At 38.0% G+C, this 23,211-nt stretch overlaps 1 pseudogene; it reads left to right on the plus strand.

Moving 5' to 3' along the window:
* The first annotated feature begins 1,701 nt into the window (after nucleotides 1–1,701).
* Nucleotides 1,702–14,634, plus strand: LOC129640209 (40S ribosomal protein S21-like; annotated as a pseudogene).
* The last annotated feature ends 8,577 nt before the right edge of the window (nucleotides 14,635–23,211 follow it).

Genomic DNA, 23,211 nt, shown 5'->3' on the forward strand with positions numbered 1-23,211 from the left:
TCACATTCACCCCCTCCCCAAATCAATCCTCTAATCTCCCCAAACCTTATTCTCCACATCTACCCTTTCATCAAATGTCATTATTGCTAAAACTGCTAGAAGAGCCTAATACCAGGACCACTACTTTCTCATCTCCAATCCTTCAGACACTCACCTGGCTTATACACCATCTCTTGAGAGCAGGATCGCTGCTTCCTGAAGTACCACCATGCAATAGAATAAATTAATCTGCATTAAGGTAAAAATAGTAAAATCCTAGAAACAGGCAGAGGGGGTGTTCATACCTCTCAGTGGCAGTTAACATGCCAGGTGGGCAAGAGTTTCTTTGAACACAAGGAGAAGAGAACTGAGAGGAACTTAATCAAATCCACTAAGGCTTGAAGAATTGTGTATAACAATGTCTTAGAAATTAAATATATATTTTCTTAGTAAATTCACCAATACTCTGTACTCAAAGAGACTGTAAATACAAAGTAGGACTTCTTATTTCTAGCCATGGTTTGCAAGTTTATTCAGATAAAACTACCTTTTGAAAACAGGCGGGGCAGGAGCTGGATAAATTTATTTTTAATCTTCTTAAATCATCATCAAATTGCTCAAAGACTAAATTCTGGGTGAAAGCCATTGTTGCCCAGAGTGCATTTCCCCATGTAAAACTACACATTTATTTCAGAGTGGACAGAAATCAAGGCCAGGGGCATCCAAACCTGAGAAATCTTACAGGAGAGGCTCCACATACTAGGTTGTAAAACAAAGAGTTACACACTCTGATCCAATATCAACCCCTGGTTCCCAAGACCACTAGAGTAAAGTGAAGTCTTCCATGGAATAGAAAAGAATAAGTAGGAAAATAATCCATGAGACATTTTTCCATAGACAAGTGCTCAAATGGATTTGCACCATTGGAGCAAAGAACTTGGTTTTTTATCAGCTCTGATTGATAGTGTCTGAGCACCTGACAGAATTAAAACCAAGGTACCTCCGGAGGATGGCACACCATCCTAGGCTTCAAAAAATCTCACACATAATTTTGTGAGGTCAGAGACCCATTAGCAATCAACGAGAAACAAATATGCACAGACTTCAGACGCTGTAATTATCAGAAACAGATATTAAAACAGTAACGTTCAAAGAAATAAAGAATGAACTTGAAAATATCTGCAAGGAACAGGATGTTTTAAAGTGATAGAGTAGGTTAAAAAAGAACTTTTAAAAACAAATATATGATTCTGAAATTAAAAATTCAATGCATGTACTGGGCAGCAGATTAGACAGAAGAAAAAATGTGAACTGAAAGATATGCCAAAAAAGAGAGAGAGAAAGAGAGAATGAAGGACAATTACAACCTACTCCAGTATTCTTGCCTAGAGAATCCCACGGACAGTGGAGCCTGGTGGGCTACAGTCCATGGGGTCGGAAAGAGTTAGACATGATTGAGCAACTTTCACACATGTAAAATACACAATTAATGAGAACATACAGTATATCACAGGGAATTCTACTCAGTGCTTTGTGGTGACCCAAATGGGAAGGAAATCCACAAAAAGGGGGATATATGTATCCATATAGCTGATTCCCTTTGCTGTACAATAGAAACTGACACAACATTGTAAAGCAACTATACTCCTATACAAACTAATTTTAAAAAAGAGACAATGAAGCACAAAGAGAAAAGAATGAAAAATAAAGAGTGTAACGGGTATGGAATACACAGTGAGGTCTAAAACATATAAGATTCAAGAAAGAGGAGAGAGAATGGAGCACAGGCAGTATGTGACGAAATATTAACTGATCATTTTCCAAAATGGATGACAGAATCAAGTGCCCAGGAAATCTCAAATAGGATAAATAAAAAGAAGTCTATTCCTAGACCTATTAGGATGAAATGGTAGAAAATCAAAGGCAATGAGAAAACAAATTAAGCAACAAGAAGAAAGGATGGCAGTATGCTTTAAAGGACAGCAGTTAGATCAAGAGTTATCTTCAACAACTGAAGCCAGAACACAGTGGAATGATATTTTCAAAGTGAAGAAAGAAAATAATTACCCAATCAGGAAACAAAAAGAAATATTTCAAGCAAAAATAAAATAATTCTAAATGGAAGGTATATAATTAAAGAATGAAGATCAAAACTAAATGGTAAATATGAGGACTAATATAATTGAACATTCATTACATAAAACATTACCAACAAAGTCAAATGACACTTAGGAAAAAAAGACTTATAAATATTAAATATTTATATTAGAAAAGACGCAGGATTGAAAATGAATGAACCAACCATTCATATCAAGAAGTTAGGGGAAAAAACAGCAAAATACATGTGTTCCCCATCCTGAACCTGTGGCGGATTCATTTTGATATTTGGCAAAACTAATACAATTTTGTAAAGTTTAAAAATAAAATAAAATTTTTAAAAAAACACAGCAAAATATAACAAAATAAAGAAGTATGGAGGAAATAAAAGAAGAGAAATGAAGGAAATAGAAAACAAATATGTAATAGACAGAAATACTAAATCCAAAAGTTGATTTTTCAAAAGGCTAATAAAATTGATAAACCCTAAGGAGGCTTACAAAGTAAAAAGAGACAAGACACAAATATCCAAAGTCACAGATGAAAAAATGATCATGAAAGCAGACATTTTTAAAAAGACAATAAAAAGGTATTAAGAACGTTTGAAATAAATAGGTAACTTCCTAGGAAAAAATGTAGTCTTAAAACTGACTTAATAAAATCTGAAAAGTCCTATAATAATTAAAGAAACTGAGTCTGCAGTCAAAATCTTCTTACAAAGAAAACCCAAGGCCCAGTTCTCCTCATTGGTGAGTTCTATAAAATATTCAAAGAAGAAATATTCCAATTTCACACAAATTCTTCCGGAGAAAAGGGAATAAAGGAGCACTACTCTGCCTAATTTTATCAGCCTAGGATAATCCTGTTAAAAAAATATGAGAAAAAAACCTCAGGACAATTTCAAACTCAGGAACTCATGCAAACATCCTAAAGAAAATATATCAAAGTGAATCCAGCAGAATATGAAAGAAACAATACATGACCAAACTGAGTTTATTCCTGGAATGCTGGAAAAGTTTAATATTAAAAATGCAACTAATGTAATTTGCAGCCATAAAATTAAAAGACGCTTGCTCCTTGGAAGGAAAGTTATGACCAACCTAGATAGCATATTCAAAAGCAGAGACATTACTTTGTCAACAAAGGTCCGTCCAGTCAAGGCTCTGGTTTTTCCAGTGGTCATGTATGGATGTGAGAGCTGGACTATAAAGAAAGCTGAGCACCGAAGAATTGATGCTTTTGAACTGTGGTATTGGAGAAGACTCTTGAGAGTCCCTTGGACTGCAAGGAGATCCAATCAGTCCATCCTAAAGGAGATCAGTCCTGGGTGTTCATTGGAGGGACTGATGTTGAAGCTGAAATTCCAATACTTTGGCCACCTGATGTGGAGAGCTGACTCACTGGAAAAGACCCTGATACTGAGAAAGATTGAGGGCAGGAGAAGGGGACGACAGAGGATGAGATGGTTGGATGGCATCACCAACACAATGGACATGGGTTTGGGGAGACTCTGGGAGTTGGTGATGGACAGGGAGGCCTGGTGTGCTGCAGTTCATGGGGTCGCAAAGAGTCGGACACGACTGAGTGACTGAACTGAACTGAATGTAATTTTCTATATTATCAGATTACATTTTGCTGAGCATTTTGCTGAGCACACTAGTTGGCATATTAAGGCAAGAAAAATAAATAAAAGGAATAAAGATGGGGGGAACTGTTATTATTGGCAAATGAAATGATTATGTCAAAAGCAAATGCAAAATTATTCATGCTGCTGCTAAGTCACTTCAGTCGTGTCCAACTCTGTGCAACCCCATAGACGGCAGCCCACCAGGCTTCCCCGTCCCTGGGATTCTCCAGGCAAGAACACTGGAGTGGGTTGACATTTCCTTCTCCAATGCACGAAAGTGAAAAGTGAAAGTGAAGTCGCTTAGTCGTGTCCAACTTTAGCGACCCCATTGACTGCAGCCTACCAGGCTCCTCCGTCCATGGGATTTTCTAGGCAAAAGTACTGGAGTGGGGTGCCATTGCCTTCTCCGAAAATTATTCATACTATTAGGATAATAAAATAATTTAGCAAAGTTGTTGGATATAAAAATTAACATGCCAAAAAAACATGATATAGAAAGTAAACTGAGTTTCTATATGCCACAACAAGCATTTCATTCAAATTCTGAAATGATACCACTTATGACAACATGAAAAAATATTAAACACCTTAGAATAAATCTATCAAAAGATGTGTAAGACTGTTATGGGGAAAAATATAAACATTATGGAAAGACTTTAAAGAACTTTATAAATTGAAAGATACTACATTTATGGTGTGGAATAGTATTTTAAATTGAATTTGATCTACATATTCAGTGCAATCCCAATCAAATTCCCAACAGATATTTTTCACTGAATTTCACAGGCTGACTCTATAATGTATATGGAAATACTAAACACAAAGAGAGGTCTAGACACACCTGAACAAGTACGGGTGGAAGGACCTCACCTCCTAGATATCAACTATAAAGTTATAGTAATCAAGACAAAGAGACCAAAGCAACAGAGTGTAGAAAAATAGACCCACACACATATGCACACTTGATATACAAGGGAGAACACTGCATAGAGGCATGCAGAGTGTTCATCATCACTAATTATCAAAGAAATGCAAAACAAAATCTCAAGGGTACTGAGGCATGTGAATATCTATATAGCAAAAAAAAAAAAAATAATGAATTTGGACCTTGAGCTCACATATGCAAAAATCAATTCCAGGTGAATCAAAAACTTAAGTGTAAAAGTTAAAGATTTTAGAAAATAATACAGAAAAATATCCTCATGATCTCAGTGTAGGAAAGAACTTATGATGACAAAAAGCACTATCAATAATGAAATGAGCTACATCAAATTATGTTTAAAAGGATGTCATCAAGAAAGTGAAAAGATAACACATAAAATTGGAGAAAATATTTGCAAATCATATATTTAATAAGAGGCTTGAGCCTGTCTATAGGAAGAACTCTTTACAACACAATAACAAGACAGCAAAATTTTTTTAATAGACATTTCTCCAAAGAACATATATAAATGGCCAATAAGTACATGAAAAGATCCTCAACATCACTAGTAAGGAAAATCAAATCAAAATCAAAACAATGAACTACTTTACCTCCACTCAGTTCAGTTCAGCTACTCAGTCGTGTCCGACTCTTTGCGACCCCATGAACTGCAGCACACCAGGCCTCCCTGTCCATCACCAACTCCCAGAGTTTACCCAAACTCATGTCCATTGAGTCAGTGATGCCATCCAACCATCTCATCCTCTGTCGTCCCCTTCTCCTCCTGCCCTCAATCTTTCCCAGCATCAGGCTCTTTTCCAATGAGTCAGGTCTTTGCATCAGGTGGCCAAAGTATTGGAGCTTCAGCTTCAACACCAGTCCCTCCAATGAACACCCAGGATTGATCTCCTTTAGGACAGCTATAATAAAAAAAGGGTGGGGGGGGAGATTAACAAAGAGGAAGAGGAGGAAGAAGAAAGAGAGAGAGAGAAAAAAAAGAAATCTAAGTGTTGGTAAGAATATAGGTCTGTGAGTAGCAGACCTATGAGAAGGGAAAGTGTCAAGGTAGGCAATTGCTTTATATTTATTATAAACTTTTTAGGGTTTTTTTTTTTGTTGTTTTTCAAACTATGTGCATGTATAACATTGATGCAAACAAAAATTTAGTTTAAAGATAATCATAAAGGAGGGGGAAAAAACCCCAACCATGCCCCATTTCAATTTAGTTCCTTGGAAAGACTGATGCTGAAGCTAAAAATCCAATACTTTGGCCACCTGATGCAAAGAACTGACTCACTGAAAAAGACCCTGATGCTGGGAAAGATTGAAGGCAGGAGGAGAAGGGGACGACAGAGGATGAGATAGTTGGATGGCATCACCGACTCAATGGACATGACTTTGAGTAAGCTCCAGGAGTTGGTGATGGACAGGGAAGCCTGGCGTGCTACAGTCCATGGGGTCACAAAGAGTCGGACACGACTGAGTGACTGAACTGAACTATAAGTCCCAGAAGAGATTAACTTCTATGGTTTTGGGGTGGGGGTGCAGAAGAGGGGGAATGAGGGTAAAAGGCAATAGTAGCAGAGCAGCTATGAGTTATAAAGCACTGAGAGCAGACATTCTCCTAGGTTATTTGTCTAAATTACTATATGGAATTGTCACAGTGACCCTACATATAGGAAGATATTATCATTCCCTATCAAGATAAGAGGAAGTTGAGAATCAGAGAGGTTAAGTGACTTGTCCACAGTCACAAAGCTGGGAAGTGACACAGCTAAGATTCAAATTCAGATGTATATGCCTCTACATCCTGCTTTTAACCTAGCCCTCAGGAATATGACCCCACCTGACCTCCTCCACATCTTTGTCCAATAGCTCATTAGGATCCACATCGCTCACTAAGTCCTGTAACTTCTTGGTGAAAGCCTTAAGCTAACTGGGGGAAGATTTTTCAGCGAAGTATTAAGGGAACAAAACAACTCATTAGCCTATAATGTAAAGAAAAAGCTGTCAAATTGTTGGGTTTCATTTGTACTTTCCAAAGATTTCTGTCTGCCTGGCCTGGTGGTATTGTTACAAGGCTACACTATCAAGACAGAAGCGACTGGGGAAAAACAGAAACAGCAGTTTAGGGAGAGGCCAACACGCAACTGTCAGGATCTCACCTTCATCTCTTTTCTCTCTTGTCTCACCTTCCTCCCCTCTTCCCCCAACTCACATTCTAGCTGTGCGTGTGTGTGTTAGTTGCTTAGTCGTGTTCGACTCCTTGCAACCCCATAGACTGTAGCCCACCAGGCCCCTCTGTCCATGGGATTCTCAGGCAAGAACACTGGAGTGGGTTGCCATTTCCTTCTCCAAAAGGAACTATAGAAAGAAAGAAAGTGAAGTCACTCAGTCATGTCCTACTCTTTGCAACCCCATGGACTGTAGCCCACCAGGCTCCCCCATCCATGAAATTTTCCAGGCAAGAGTACTGGAGTGGGTTGCCATTTCTTTCTCCCACATTCTAGCTACATTTAACAATTTGCAATTTTCCGACCAGCACAAATCATAGCATGCCTCTGTTGCCTTTCTTCCCTTTTTGTTGCCAGAAAGTTCATGGCACCTGCTTTCTCATGCCTCTTCTAGTCCACTCAGGGAAAAGTAACCACTCATTCCTTGGTTTCTATCATACCTTGTTTACCCTTCTAGCATTATAACACTTTAACGCACATATTCATAAATGTGCCTATTTTTGACTCAATAAGTTATAAGCTCCCTGGAAGCAGAGAATGTGTGTTCATCTCTGTGTCACTAAATATTTGTATAAATATGTATAACGGTGATCTCTCTTTCACAAAGGAAATGTCATGCTGCATATATATGCCATTAAAATGATCAAAAGATATGCTAACCTTATTTACAATAGCCAAGATATGAAAATAACCTAAGTGTCCATCAACAGATGAGTGGATAAAGAAAATGCAATATTATATATGAAAGTGAAAGTGTGAGTTGTTCAGTCATGTTTGACTCTCTCTGACCTCATGGACAGTAGCCTGCCAGGTTTCTCCATCCATAGGATTCTCCAGGCAAGAATACTGGAGTAGGTTGCCATTTCCTTTTCCAGGGGATCTTCCTGACCCAGGGATCGAACCCAGGTCTCCCACATTGCAGGCAGACTCTTTATGGTCTGAGCCACCAGGGAAGAACCCTAAAAAGACAGAAATCCTGCCATTTGAAACACCATGGATGAACCCAGAGGGCATTGTGCTAAGTGAAATATGCCAGACATGAAAAGACAAATACTGCAGGATCTCACTCCCATGTCAAATCTAAAAAGAAAGAGTTAAACTCATCAAAACAGAGTAGAATGGTGGTTGCCAGGGACTGGGCTGTGTACAAACTTTCAGTTACAAGATGAATAAGTTCTGGAAATCTAATATGGTGACTACAGTTAATACTGTATGCGACACCTGAAATTTGTTAAGAGAGTAGATCTTAGTCATTCTCATAAAAAAAAAAAAAGGTAATTATGTGAGGTGACGGCAGGGTTAATTAACTTGATTGTAGTAATCATTTCACAACATATACACATATCAAATCATCACATTGTACCCTTTAAGTATATACAGTTTCATTTGTCAATTAAACCTCAGTAAAGCTGGGGAGAAAAAAGACATGCTAACAATGGCCATCTTTGGGTGGTAGAATTATGAGCTATTTTTTCTTTCTTTATTTTTAAAATTTCTGTAATTAAGAACTTGTTCATCAAAGATATAATTAAAACAGTAAAAAGGCAAGCTACAAAATGGGAGAAAATATTTTTGCAACACACATAAAAGGAACTCTCACAAATCAATGAGGAAAAGAAAAACAAACCAATAGTAAAATGGGCTTAAACTTTTAAAAAGAAGAACTGAAATGGCCAAAGAATGCATTTGTATGTGTATACATTTTTACATGTATACATACACACATTCTTTAATATGTATAGATGAAAATATGATTAAAGTTATTAGTAATTCAAGAAAATGCAAATTAAAGCCGTAATAGCATATCACATGAGTTCAGCAAAAAACATTAAGCCCTATAATACCAAGTGTTTCAAGGATGTTCAGGAACAAAAACTCTTGCACACTGCTGATATCAGTATATGGGTTTGACTGCTTTGGAAAATAGTTTGACATTATCTAGTGACATGGAAAAATGTGTGATCTTTTATATCAAGATATATACAGAAGAATGTACATTATTCATAATTTCCCCAAACTAGAAATAACTGTCCATCAAGAGTAAAATGGATAAATAAATTGTGGTATAGTCATACAGTGGAATGTTACACAGCAGTGAAAAGCCACAAATCAGAGCTACATACAAGAACATGAATGAATCTAACAAATACAACGTTGAGTAGTAAGACACAGAAAAATGCATACAGTATGATTTCATCGAAATAAAGTTCCAAACTGGGAAAAACTATATTGTTCAGGAGTAGCATACACAGATGATAAAAACCACAAAGGAAATCAAGAAAGTCACTCCTTGGAAAAAGCAGTGTGACAGTTACATCTGATAGAGGGAAGTATGGGGTTACTAGTGGGATTGGACATTTGAGGGGTTTCTAGGATGTTGCAAATGTTTTCTCTGTGAAGGTGGTGATTAACATGGCTGTTAGCTTTATTTTAAAAGTATGAATATGAAAATATATGTAGAAAAGGATAGATTGCACATAACTTTAAAATGCAGTTTTAAATAAAACTACAAAAGTTCCTGCATGTGTGTGTGCTAAGTCGCTTCAGTCGTGTCCAACTCTTAGTGACCCCATGGACTGTAGCCCTCCAGGCTCCTCTGTCCATGATTCTCCAGGCAAGAGCACTGCAGTGGGTTGCCATTCCCTTCTCCAGGGGATCTTCCTGACCCAGGGATCGAACACACGTCTCCTGCATTGCTGGCAGATTCTTTACCACTGAGCCACCTGGAAAGCCCATTCATTTCCCAGGGCTGCTCTAATAAATGACACAAACTTGGTCGCTTAAAATAACAGAAATCTGCTCACTCATATTTCTGGAGGCCAGAAGTCTGAAATTAGCACCATTATGCTAAAATCAAGGTATCAGCAGGACCACACTCCCCCGCCACCCTCCAGGGCCTCTAGGAGAAATTCAGTCCCTTGCATTTTCAGGTTCTGGTGGCTGTCAGCATTCCTTGGCTTATGGCTTCATAACTCCAGTCTCTGACTCTGTATGTGTCAAATCTCCCTCTACCTCTCTCATATAAGGACACTTATGAAGCAAGTAGGGACCACCTAGATAATCCAGAATTATCTCCCATCCTAAAATGCATAACATAATTACATCTGCAAAGACTCTTTTTCCAAATAAGGTCATATTTATAAGTTCCAGGGATTAGGACCTGATATCTTTGTAGTGGGCTGAATGGCAGCCCCAAAGTTCAAATGTAAAATTCTATCCCACTCCTGATGACACCGTTTTGTTGCTCATTCTGCCAAAAACAACTTAGCCAGTTTTCTTATGCTTAGTCCACAACTCATCAAAACTGTGCCCATGAACCATCTTCCGTGAATTTTGTTGTTGTTGTTGTTGTTGTTGTTTATAAATATGTTTGTTCCATGAATTCTTAATGAACAGCCTCCAAACATTCTTGATGGTGTGTCTCTATTGGAAAATAAATTGAGCATGCTCTTCTAAGATATGATGCTCATTTATAAATTATGATTGCCAATGTATCAGTGTATTATTATATTATCATACATATAAAAATAAAAATTTGGAAGATATAGGGAAAATAAATGTAAGTAGAACTACTACCATCTCCTTCCAACAACAAAATGAATCATCCTGTCAGTTTTCTGTGTTACTCATCCCACTACTCAAAACACTCTTATTGTACATCCTTGCTCCCCAAAACTCCAAGGAGGCCTTTAAGGACTGCTGCTTAAGATGGGAAAGATGAATGAGTACTGGGCCTCCCACTCTAACTTCATCCACTCAGTCAGCCCGGATCTCTGATACACTGGGGGTTTTTGCACATGATTTCAATAGGAAGATTATCCTCCACCAAAAAAAAAGCAAAAAAAAAAAATAATAATAGGTCTGAAAGCCACTTCTCCGGAGCACTTTCTTTTGGTGTGAGTCTCTGGGCGGCCTTTCATGCAGGTGGCGCATGACATCACTCGGCCCCAGCTGTTCCTTATTAACTCAGCCTCTCAGCGAAAGATACAGCCTTTTTACAACTTGACATTTTTTAAGGCGACAGCCCATTCTGCGAATCAACCAAACACATTAAATGCAGTTAAGACTGCCGTATTCCACAAATACAAATTCGACAAGAAAACCTTACGTCTTCACAGGCTCCACTGAAATATGGATTGATATGAAGTTCTGAAGGACACCAGGCTTGGCAGCAAAGCATCCCTGTTTTATCACCCTGAAGGAAATGCCTGCCAAGCCAACCGCACCTCCAGTGGGTCAAAGCTCAAGAACCCTGAAGCCTATAACCCTCACTGAGGCCTTGACACCATCTCCAACATGAGCTGACTTTGTAAATGTGTTCTTTGCCTGCTCATAATGCCTAATTAGGCCCTGACCATGAGGCTAAGAGGTGGCGAAGAAAAGCCAGGACGCCTGCAGGCTGCCACTTGAGTTCACAGCAAAATGACAGGCAGTGAGCGTGATCCAAGTAGAAGAATCTGACAGTCACACTTCAGTCTTTCAGCCGCATATTTTGTTTAACATGGGGAGGTTGTAGCATCAATAGTGTCATCCTCTAATAGAAAGGACAACTACATATAATGCATAATTGCCAGTCTAAATGACTTGTTATTTTGACTGCCTATTTTAAAATGTCTGTAATTGCCTCCAATGAGACTTGGAATAAATGATAAGTCAGCACAGGCAATCACTGGTGGAGACATAGCATGGCTTTGGAAAACTTAGTGCAAATTATTTTGTCATGTGTCAGTTACCACCAATCCCTGATTATGATCACAGGGCGTTTGTCCTGCTTTACTGGGTGTTTCTTCCAACCGTGTCCCACTTAAGCAACAGAAGGAGTATAACACGCAGGTGTATAAAAGACAAGTCAGTCTATTTTCAAGGGCAATGAGCAGAAGCTGCCTGAGCCTGATAAATTAGTTTCACAGAATTTTAGCTCGTGCCAAATCCTGGCCCTTTCTGTAAAGCAAAAGTGAGGCAGAAGCACACCTCGCCGAGAATTACTGCCATCTCTCCAAATGAACTTTTTTCCCCCCTCATATGCTTGTTTGCCAAGACTTAAAATAACAAATCACTTTTTTATAACAAAAATTTCTCCCTGGAATAATAGGCTTCAGTGTGAGTACTGATAGAGCAATAGCTCCTCTAAATGACAGCAAAGGCTTGCAGCAGGGCTGTGAGGCACATCTATTTCAGGGCTTCCCATTAAAGAGAAAAGTGGTTAGGTAAGAAATGAAGTCATTTCCTGACTCATTGGGATGCCATGTTTAAACCACAGTTTTTGCCTGAGGATACAGAGGTTAGAAAAATGTGACTGAGCCTAAGAGATGAATCATCCCTTGAAGATTCAGGAAAGCAACTTGTTAAGGTCCCTCACACACTACTAGAACATATAAGATAGGGAAAGAGGCTTAGGGAGAGCCTTCTCCCATTCTTACCACAGGAAAAAGAAGGTTCTCCTGCCTACATACTTGAGGGCTTAGTCACTAAGTTGTCCAACTCCTTGCAACTCCATGGGCTGTAGCCCGCCAGGCTCCTCTGTCTATGGGATTTCCCAGGCAAGAATATCAGAGTGGGTTGTCATTGGCAGGTGGATTCTTTACCACTGAGCCACATGGGAAGCCCCTCTCCCTCCTATACACTTCATTAAAGCCAGTTCCTGAAATAATTTAAGTATGATTACATTTTTAAGTAGAAACATCAATATTTAGACATTAAAAACATCAGGAAATAGGGGAGAAGATAGATTCAAAGTCTGTTAATTTTGCATATTTCTAAAATAAGTGAGTCGAACTACTCCAAAAATCCACTTTTGAAGGATGATACACAACAATTAAGGATTCCAAGAATTTATTTTACTAGAAAAAATTTTAATACTCAGTTTCACTAGTAATCAAAGACAAATTCTATAATTTTAAAATAATAGTGAGATACCATTTTCAACTCTCAAACAGTTGGTGAAATAAAGGAGGGGTGGATATTACTCAGAGCAGATGAGGGACTGCAAATTGGCTCAATTTTCTGAAAGATGGTTGGGCAAGACTTATTAAAACCCTTTAAATGTTCACACTCCTTAATCCAGTAATTCTGCTTCTAGGAAACTATCTTTTTTTTCTTTTACTTTGAGATATAATTTATAATCTTAATATAATTAAGATATAATTTTAAACACTATTGCAAAATGATTACCAAAATGATGGAGGTGTTAGTGTTAGTTAACACCTCCAGCAAGTCACACAATTACCATTTCCTCTCTGTAGTGAGAACATTTAAAGGCTACTTCCTTGGCAACTTTCAATTATATAATAGAGTATTGTGAACTATAATCATCATGCTGAACATTAGCTTCCCAAAACTTATTCAGCTTACAACTGGAAGCTTGTACCCTTTGACCAACACCTGTCCATTTCTTCCACCCCTCAGCTCCTCATAACCAGGGTAGAATATTCCATCAATTTGATTTTTTAGACTCCACAAATAAGTTACATCATACACACAGTATCTGTCTTTCTCTGACTTATTTCTCTTAGCATAATACACTCAAGATCCACCCATCTTGTTGCAAATGGCAGGACTTCCTTCTTTCTCATGGCTGAGTAGTATTCATGTGTGTGTGTGACATCTTCACTCTTTCATCTAGGAGTTTACCTTAATGCAATAATATGATATTTGGACAAAGATACATTCACAAAACTATCCTCACAGCATTGTTTAGAGTGGAAAACTCAAATGTAACTTAAATGACCAGCAATAAGAGAATAATTATATTGTTACAGAACACTAATATGATGCCATAGTATACAATCAACTTGAACTATATTTAGGGATTATCTTTAATGAGTCATACCAATGAAAAAAGCAGTGTGGAGAACTATATACACAGGAAGAAAAATATGCAAAGGATTTCTTAATTGGGTATCACTCTGGAGACTGGACTAGAAAGATCTTCCCCATTTTTAATATACCAGGACATTATTGATGTCATATTGGTGTCATCACACACAGTGAACCTTTGAAACCCTGGTGATGTTTCTTGATGAACTTGAATCAATAAGTATCTGCATAAACTTCTCAAAGAACAACAGAGTTGAGCTATCTACTGGTTGACCCTGCCTCCAGGGCTCTGGAAGCTCATAGCCAATAAGAAGAAGGTAGTATTGGAAGAAGCCAGTCTGCAGACTGGCCAATAGATTATAGTACATAAAGTATCTATATACCCTTTTGGAAATACTTTTATTGTACCCCAGTATTGCCATAGATGCCAAAACCTCACTTAATGGATGTTTGTTGAGTCTTGGCTGAATTCTTATGAAATATTAAATATTTAATGGACATGGGAAGAGGGATATCAGAGAAAGATATATAGAAACAGAGACCAAATCTGGAAAAAGAAGCAAACTGAGTGAAAAAGATCTAAGAAATGTAGTAGAAAAGAAAGAACAGGAAAAAAATAGAAAATAATGAATTATGACTTCCTCAAGACTATCCAATTAGAGCAAATTATTTTACTGATTAAAAAATTGCTGTTTGTGCTTGAGCTCCCTCAACATCCAGAACAACAATTTCATGGACCTGTACATGCCACAGAAATTCTCCTCCAGGAACCCCATTATCAGCACCAAGGACCATGTGCCCATCCAGATGAACGTGGCCGAGGTTGACAAAGTGACAGTCAGGTTCAATGGCCAGTTTAAAACCTACTCTATCTACTGGGCCACTCACAGGATGGGTGAGTCAGAAGATCCATTCTCCAACTGGCCAAGGCCAAAGCCATCATCTCAAAGAACTTCTGACTGGAAAGGATCACAGATGTGGAATATTTGTTACAAATAAATAGTGAACTCTCCTCAAATTAAGTTAATATATCAAAATACAACTCTAGAAAGTTGTATTTCCTAACAGTGACTAAAATGTATAGGAGATTGGTTCAAGATGGCAGAGTAGCAGGATGTGCACTCATTTCCTCCTGCAAGAACACCAAAATTACAACTAGCTGCTGAACAACCATTGACAGGAGGACACTGGAACCCACCAAAAAAAGATATCCCATGTCCAAATACAAAGGCGAAGCCACAAAGAGACACTGGAGGGGCACAAACACAATAAAATCAAATCCCATACCTGCCAAGTGGGTGACCCACAAACTGGATAGCAATAATACCCAAGAAGGTCTCCCACTTTGTGAAGGTTCTGAGCCCCTCATCAGATTTCCCAGCCTAGGGATCTGGCAAAGGGACTGGGACTCCCCAGGGAATCTGACTTTGAAGACCAGCAGGATTTGATTATAGGACTTCCACAGGACTGGGGAAACAGACTCCACTCTTGGAGGGCACAAAGAAAATGTGATTGCTTTTCATACATATATGGCTTTCCATGTATCAGGCGCTGGTAAATGAAGACAATACATATAGTGAGATATTTACATTAATTCATTTAATTCATTAATTCATTGCTTTACAGGATAGGCATTTCTGTTGTTCTCTTTTATAGAAGAAGAAACAGTGAGGCCTCAAGAGATTAAATAACTTCTATAAGCACTCACAGCTCTTAGGTAGAAAGGTAGAGATTCAGCCCCAGGGGTTCTAGCTCCAGGTCTTCCTCACTATAGTATAGCCCCACCTACTCAAGCCACCATGGTGCCTCCTTTTTAAGTCCTATAGTTCTTACCATCAATCATGCATATTTAATATTGAACACTTACAGTTTTGCATGTTTGTTGCATTTTTATCTTAGTACAACATGTCTTCCCAACTAGACTCTAAAACACTGAACGCAGGAACTGTAAATAATACTTCTCTATAATCCTCACAGCACTTAGCACAATTCTCCACTCATTAAATAAGATTTAATTGGACCTTCGGCAAAGAGATAACTTTCAAAACATTTATTCCGATAATTTTGCAATCAAATAAACTCTGCCAACATTCTTTTGCTAAGAAGCAGTCATCTTTTGAGATTGCTGGAAATTTAAGTTTAGAAAAAAAAAGAAGTTAATGCTTTTTTATCTCATTCTATTCCCTTTGATGGATGAAACCAAAAATAATCACTTTGCATCTCCAAAGTGCTCCACCCCCATGAAAGCAGGGGGAGAGTGAGCCATCACTGGGACACAAATGTGTTCTGTTCAAGGCAAGGCAATCAAATAAATCAAGCAACCCCCAAAATATAGTTAAAGCAAAGTGACTCAGACATAGTTCATGTTGTTAGTCACTTAGAATCCAAAGTTACTCTGAAATGCAAATAGTTTTTCAAGCATTACTCATTTTGCTTTCTCTGATAAAACTAAAATAATCCAATACAATTATCTAGATGGTTATAATTTAAAGATTTAAAATACATGCTCAAAACCTAACATTTCAAATTAGTGCCACTCTTTAGGACAAACTCTAACTAATAATAATGATCTGGTATAAAAGTATCCTGGAGAAACTAATTTCCTACCATTTTCTTTTTATTAAGCTAATCTGAAAGGAAAAAAAAAAAAAACACATTCTTCTGTGGCGCTGTCCTAGAGAAAGCACAGCACTGGAGAAACCACATACCTAAAAAGTCATTATTCAAAATTGAAAGCTGTTTTCCTATCTTATCTAAGGAAGCATTTATTCTCCCATTGGAAAATTAAATAGAGTTCAGAACATTCGTTTAGAAATAATTGAGTTTCACCAAATCAATACACTAAAATAATTTCTAAGTAACCTTATCTGTAGCTCAAATAGGTTTAATCATATATGCTAACTCCTGCTGATTGGTAGTGGAGACCTAGATACTGTGTTGAGAAGGATTCTGAGGTCACATCCAAGAGAAAATATGTTTGCATCAATCAGCAATAAGCAATGTGTATGTGCCAGTACCAAAAACTTGGGCTAACTGCCATAATTTATGGAAAGTAAATACAGACCCTCAATCTGAAATGAGAGATGTGGGCCAAAGATGCTACTGGATTATTTGGTAGTTTAAGAGAGAAAATTCACTGCTTAGTAGTGCCCCAGATTTATGGTGCTCTAATCAAATAAGCAAAAGTCAGACACGACTGAGTGACTGAACTGAACTGAACTGAATCTAATAAGCAGTAAAGAAATAGGAGAAGGACTAAACGTTTACTCACAGTCTACTACATGTCACACACTGAGCTTCACCTTAACTTCCATGGCCACCTCCAAGATTTTTGTCATTATTAATAACAACACCTCTCCATTATCTTAATTTTAATCATTCTATCCCTCAAACACCATTTCCTATCTTTCTGGCTCACTCCCTGTGGTATCCAGTCTCCCCATTATCCCTCCACTCCATTGATATATCCAATCACTGGTCGTACCACTCTTTCACTGTCTGTCACCTCCCTACAGGGTCCCCATCTTTCCTACTTAGCCATCATACACTCCATGATCAATTTTCACTCCTTTGCTTTCACCGTCAACTTCATTGCTCTTTTCTCTTTTCAACATAATTGCCAAGCAAAACCCTGCACATTGTTAAATCCAGATCTCTGCCGACTCCAGATCTGTATCTAGGGAACCTAAATGTTGCTGGGGCTGGGGAGGCGGGGGGCGAGAGGGGGTGGTGGCGCGGAAATGTAGTGACTGGTCTCATTCTAAATTTGTGATTACTTGAAGAGGGTCCTTGGTAAGACTGGCCATCCACTATATTTCCTTCATCCATTCGCCCTCCACTAGACATCCATTTCACAGCTTCTCTTCTCTCTTCAAATCTCAATGCCTCTTCCTCCTTACACTCCTTGATGGCCCAGTTTTCAGCTACATACAGAAACAAAAGAGAATCCCCACAGGTTGTCACCACACATTCTGTCCGCATGTGTGCTCCCCTCTCTTCTGATACGGTGGATGGGCAGTACTGACTCCAATTGAAAGCCAAACCCTCCACTTGCACATTAGATCCCATCCCTCTTCCTTAATCAAGAACATCTCTCCAGCAATTCTCCCCTCTCTCAGCATTATCAATGTTTCCTTTTCTACTGAATCATTCCCACCAGTATTCAAATATTCTAGAAATAAACCCATCTAAAACAAAAAAAAAAATGTTTAACCTTTTCTTGAGCCCACATACCCCTCTCCAGGTATTATCCCATTTTTCTGCTCCATTTTTTATGGGGATAGAAATACCTACTCAGCAGGATTAGAAATGATGTATATGCCACCCAAGCACAGTGTCTAGCAGAGAATGGAAACTCAAGAGATAAGTGTTTATTTATAGTAATGTTACGATCCTACAATAGGTGCTAAGAAACAAGCTGGATTAAGAAATATACTCCAGACATTTTTATTACTTTTTACTTTGATAGAACTTCAAACTTATTGGAGAGTTGCAAGGAACTCCCACATATCCTTTACCAAGATTCTTTCATTCTACATTTGGTCTATCACCATCACCATCTCTTTCTCTTACCATCTCTTATCTCTGTTTTCCCAAGAATAAGGACAATCCTTTTACATAACCACAGTTCATATCAGAATTAGGAAATTTAACAAATTCCCTAAGTAATTTTCAAATTCAAATTCCAGAAGTATTTTTATTCAATTTATGATATTTAAACTAAAAACCAAAATCAAACAATTAAAACAGTTCATTTCTGCTCCATTTTATAACCAAAATCTTCAGGGAAACTCTTACTGTTTTCATTTCTCTTTAATCTACTCCAAACAGGTTTTGCTCCTAACTCCTGTCCTGCCCCACATACACCACTGAAAGAATTCTTGTCAAGATCACAAATAGCCCTTTCATTGCTAAATTCAGTAATGGTTTCTCAGAACTCATCTCTCTTGACCTACCATAAGCATTCAATATGTTTGATTACTCCTTCCTTAAAAAACAATCTTTGCTGGCCTCCAGAACACCAGACTCCTGGTTTTCTTCCTATCCCACAAATGACAATTTCTCAATACCTTTTGCTGGTTCCTTCTCATCTCTCCAACCTCTAAATATTGGAATGTTCCAGGACCTCATCTCTTCTCTATCCAAATCCAATCTTTTTGGTAATCTCATTTTGATATCTTCATGTTAATAACTTCCAAATATGACCTCCATCCCAGACTTCTCTCCTGAACTTCAGACTAGCATGTGCAGCTGCCAATTCAGTAACTCCACTGAAATATCTAATCTGCATCTCAAACTTTTCATATCCAAAATTAAACTCCTGTTATTCCCTACCAAAAACCCACTCACTCCATAATCTTCCCCAACTTAGTAAATAACAGCTCTATCAATTCAATTGCTCATACCAAAATACTCTGAGTCATTTTTGAATCCTCTCCTCTCAAAACCAATACATCAATAAATTCTGTTGGCTCTACCTCTAAATTTGACCATTCTGCATCTGACCACTTTTCACTACTTTCTAACACAAGCCACCATTATCTCTTGCCTGGTTTCATTGATAGTAGCTTTGCCACTAGGGTCTATTCTTAATACAGCAGCTAGAAGGACCCTTTCTAAAGAGTAAGTCAAGTCATGTCATTCTTCTCCTTAGGCCCCTTCAATGACTTCCTACTTCACTCAGAGCAAAAGCCAAAGTCCCCTCAAAAGCCAAGACCCTACAACAACCTCCCTATGGATGTCTCTTACTTCAGCCCCCACTGTTTTTCCCTCCTGACTCCACTTGAATTGCATTAGCCTCCTTATTTGTTCTCTGAACACAGTACTCATCCTCGCACCTCAGGGCCTTTGCACTTGCTATTCCTTCTTCCTGTAATGCTCTTTATCTAGATGTCCACTGTTTGCTGCTTTACCCTCTTAAGGTCTTTACTCAAATGTCATCTTCTCAATGAAAATTCCTTCAGATGTCAACACTTGTCTATGTGGAAAAAGCTAAAGATAATGTTGCACACATGAAACTTAGATAATGTTATAAATCAGTGTTACCTCAATAAAAAATAAACTTTAAAACAGCTTCAAGATAAAAGTAAAAATTTTTTTTAGTTAAAAGCCCCTAAATCTCAATCATGTGGTATGGAATAAACATAGGTATTCTGAGAAACAGTGGTGGTGATGGTATGTTTTATTTGACTCTGCTCAAATCTCCCCCATAAAATCAGATAAACTTAGCAAAACCCCAAGCCTATGGACAACATTTATAAGAAACAAGGTGGCAAGATGTTCCCAAGAAACAATATAAGGTGAGGATAATGCACCAACATTCACAGGACCTACATGGTATCAGCATCTGCACAGTATGCACAGGTAATATATTAATAATATTATTAACATAATTGTGTTGCCTTTAAAGGCAACAATTCATTATCTTGAAAACTATTAAATGAAAGGAAAGAATCAAGTATGTATGCTGCCCTTCTTTTATGAATTGTACCACTGGTTAACCAATGAGATGAGGAAACGGTCTTATATTAAAATATTCCAACTAACAAATGAAGGAGAAATTAGAGACATATGACATCAGTATCTTGCAACCACTAACACAGGCACTGAGCATCAAAAGTTGTTAATATCATAAAAATAGAGGTATAGAGATGTTATGTGCCTGCTGATGAAAGATCATGACACCTATAGTGTTGCCACACATGCAAAAAAAAAAAAAAAAGAACATAAATCTGAACAAATTTCTAAATTGGGATTTCTCAACCTCAGCACTGATGGAATTTGGAGCCAGCTAAATTCTTGCTGTGGGGCTCTGTCCTGTGCATTGTAGGATGTGGCAATAGCACCACCCACCTTATTGTACAAGTAAAAAAAATTTTTTTAAATAAAAGTATCTCTAAACACTACCAAAAGTCCCCAAGCAGGGAGAGCAAAAGCACTCTCCATTGAAAACCACTACTCTAGATGAAACTACCATTCCACAGGTTACAACAAGAGGACAGAAGAACGTGTCAAATTAAACCATATGGATGCAACCAGCAAATTACAGACTATGGGAAACTTCAAAGATCAAATGACCCAGATTCTTCAATGAATAAATTTCCAGGGGAAACGGCAGCAGTGGAGGGGGGGAAATTTTCAATCAAAATAGACTTAAAAGACTTTATTTTCTAAAAACAGGCAAAACTAAACCACAGGGTTTAAGGATGAATTTTGGGGTTATAAAACTATAAAGAAATGGTAGAAAGTAATTACCATAAAAATCCAACAGGGAGAAAAGTAGGTAGGTGAGGTTGGGATGGGACATTTGATCAGCCTTGGGACTTCTTAGGTGACTAGTGATGTTCTGTTTCTTGACTTTGGTGTCATTTAAAAAGGTGGGGACCTTATAATAATCCACTGAGTTTTGAATTTATTGTATCCAGTTTTCTGTGTCTGTGTTTTCCCAGTAAAATGCATAAATAAATAAGAATCTGCTTTCCTTTCTACTTCACTTGAGTCAAAGTTCTGTGGGAACTGTCCTTGAGCCAAGAACTTTGAATTTATTAAGTTCAGGTCGATGTTTATGTTTCCTTAAGCCCAGAGGTGTAAATCCTGATCACTGCTTCAAAAACAACTTTGGAAACCACAGCAGGACTTATCACAACCCTCCACAAACCATATGCATGATGTCCGTATCTTGGCCTACTGTTGAAAGAACATCTTGCATCGAATCACCAAATACCTACAAAGGAGCCTGTGGTGATCCAGGCGATCTGCCAGGCAGTGCAAGGAAAGCAAAATGCAAAGCAGTGAAGTGTTTGCAAATGCAACCATGGCTCATGAGAACTACGTGGGCTGAGTCGAGATTTGTGGGATGATGACTTTTAGAAGGATTTACAGACCCGCTAGGCAGAGACACGCCACAGGTGTTATCTCCTTTTTTGCAAAAGATATGTTCCTGAAGAGTTCCATGGTGATTAAATTTTTATAAATTTAATTATATTTTCTCATTGACTTACATTATAATCAGAGAGCGGCTTTATCTACATTTTGGATTAATCTTCAACTGGCAGTGGCTCCCAACAGTTCAAGTTTCCCTCCTTCTCTGTCAAGTAGTTGATAGTTTATAAACAAACATTTAAAGGCACTATTTAAAGGAACCCTTGAGTGAATCCTTCTGAACAACAAAGGATTCTTTCATAACATTAATAAATAATCATTAGACTGAAGGTTCATCAAGATTTCTTAAATTATTCCCAAGACTCAGATGTCCTTTGATGAAACTTCATTGAAATTATATCACTTTACCAAGGACCAGAATCTATTTTATGTGTTTTAGGACAGTATCTTGCATTACTGATGTTCTTTTTCCAATACATTCAGAAGAGCATTTTGTCCAGATACTCACAAGAAACATTACTAACCGTAGTCTGTATTATTGAGTTATGTGATGTAATAGGACTTTGGTTGGCATGACTCAGTTTAAATTATGCAATAAACGCAAAATGCAACTAAGTCCAGGACAGAGTTAGTATGAAATGACTGGCCTTCTGGCTGGATTCTTTGGGAGAAAAGATGCTTAAGCTGCTCACTTCAGAAATGTCTCTTGAAGACTGGGCTGCCTGGAAATCTCAAGCAGATCACTGGAAGGCTTGAATTGAGGATGGAGCTCATTGGCCCCACCATTCCCAACCATGTCACCACCATGCTCCCCTGCTGTCTGAACACCACAATTCCTTCTTAATACTCTGTTATTCCTGTCAACACTTGATTCTTACTAGGCTCCCCTGATAACTTCTCCTGGACAAGTCAAAGAAAGATGCCATCCTTGGAGCCAACAGCGAAAGCCTATCACACTTCACAGTGGTCAATCACAGTTGGTTCTAGAACATGGTGAGTAACCCCCTGGCTCCTAGAGAATGGCAAAACTCTAGACACTAAGGCTTCTCCAGTTGGCTTAAAGATGCTCCTCTTGACTGGGATCTGTGGACTGGTTTTTAATATAATAGCTCACCCTGCTGGTTATGTATACCCAAAACAATGTGATTTATGATCAGTTTCAGTCTGACGAACTTTGCTATTTCTGATTAAAGACCCCATTTATTTGGAGTAAATGGGTAAGGGTTGGTTTACTTTCTTTGTCTTTGGTAACAAGAATATAACTAATAATTTGCTTATTTAGAAAATGCACTAGAAGTAAAAAATTGAATGCAGCATAGAAGAATAAATGAAGAGTCTGTTTTACTAAAGAAGGGGAAAATGATGCTCTTGCCAAATCAATTACTTTTTGTGGCTTATAGAATTGCTTCCCAAGGACTAGACACTGCCTTCCACACGATGCTCAAGAAGCTTTATCCATAAGGCATTTATCTGAACGCAGTGATATGGCCTTGAAGTTACAGTTCTGGAGTACCTTTGGAATTCTGCTGCTTTTGACATGTATTTTGCTATAGTCTTTGTGGTAGGTAAAATTCTAAGATGTGCTCAAATGATCCATTACCTCTTAGAGATCTCCTCTACTTAAATGTAAGCAGGACCTGATGTGCATATAACCA

This window comes from Bubalus kerabau, chromosome X (assembly GCF_029407905.1).
Source record: "Bubalus kerabau isolate K-KA32 ecotype Philippines breed swamp buffalo chromosome X, PCC_UOA_SB_1v2, whole genome shotgun sequence".
In the NCBI taxonomy this organism is placed as follows: Eukaryota; Metazoa; Chordata; class Mammalia; order Artiodactyla; family Bovidae; genus Bubalus; species Bubalus kerabau.